The following is a 703-nucleotide window of genomic DNA, read 5'->3' on the forward strand; positions in this document are numbered from 1 at the left end:
CGCCATTGTCCAGCACTTCTCCCAGGGAAAATTTTGCTTCTGCATTCATTACCTTTCACTGTTCCTAAGAATACAAATGAGCCATAATTCAACTTTTTGTGAGCCATATATCAGACATGAACTTGAAACAATAATAAGAGCTAAGTTCATTGAGAGACTACTGTGAACCAGGCACCATTCTAAGACTTTAATGTATTAACTAATTAATTTTCACAACAACCCTATGTCATAGATGCTATTATTATTTGTGTTTTACAGATGAAGAAACTGAGACCTAGAGAGGTTGAGTAACTTGCCAATGTTTACATAGCTACTTAACGGTAGAGCAGGGATTTATTTGAACCTAGGCAGCCTGGATCCTGAACCTGTGTTCTAATCTCAATGGTTAAACTGCCTTCCTAAAATAATAAAAAGAAGAGAAAAATTAGTTGACATGAAACTCAAGTAATTTTACAGATAGCTTTGAAAAGTATGTCTCAGTTCAAAACTATTGCTCCATGTACTTTTAAGACAAAAAAGGCACTACTAAATGAAATATCAATATTCCTAAGATCTGGTTTCCAAAGTCAAGTAACTTTCTCTAGAGCATAGCTAAAAGAATTACGAAGTTGAAGGGGATCCTGAGAGTCTATTTCTTCATAGTGCTTAAGAAAATAAGATGTTGGCAAAGAGGGCTAGAAGTAAAAATTAGAATCACTTGTGT

At 34.6% G+C, this 703-nt stretch overlaps 1 protein-coding gene across 3 annotated transcripts in view; it reads right to left on the reverse strand.

The window, feature by feature from the left end:
* The window catches only part of ENOX2 (ecto-NOX disulfide-thiol exchanger 2), a 151961-nt gene that overhangs the window by 60845 nt on the left and 90413 nt on the right, over nt 1-703 (reverse strand). The gene's annotated exons all lie outside the window — the stretch shown is intronic.

The sequence above is a fragment of the Crocuta crocuta genome, unplaced genomic scaffold, assembly GCF_008692635.1.
Source record: "Crocuta crocuta isolate KB4526 unplaced genomic scaffold, BGI_CrCroc_1.0 scaffold1133, whole genome shotgun sequence".
NCBI lineage: Eukaryota > Metazoa > Chordata > Mammalia > Carnivora > Hyaenidae > Crocuta > Crocuta crocuta.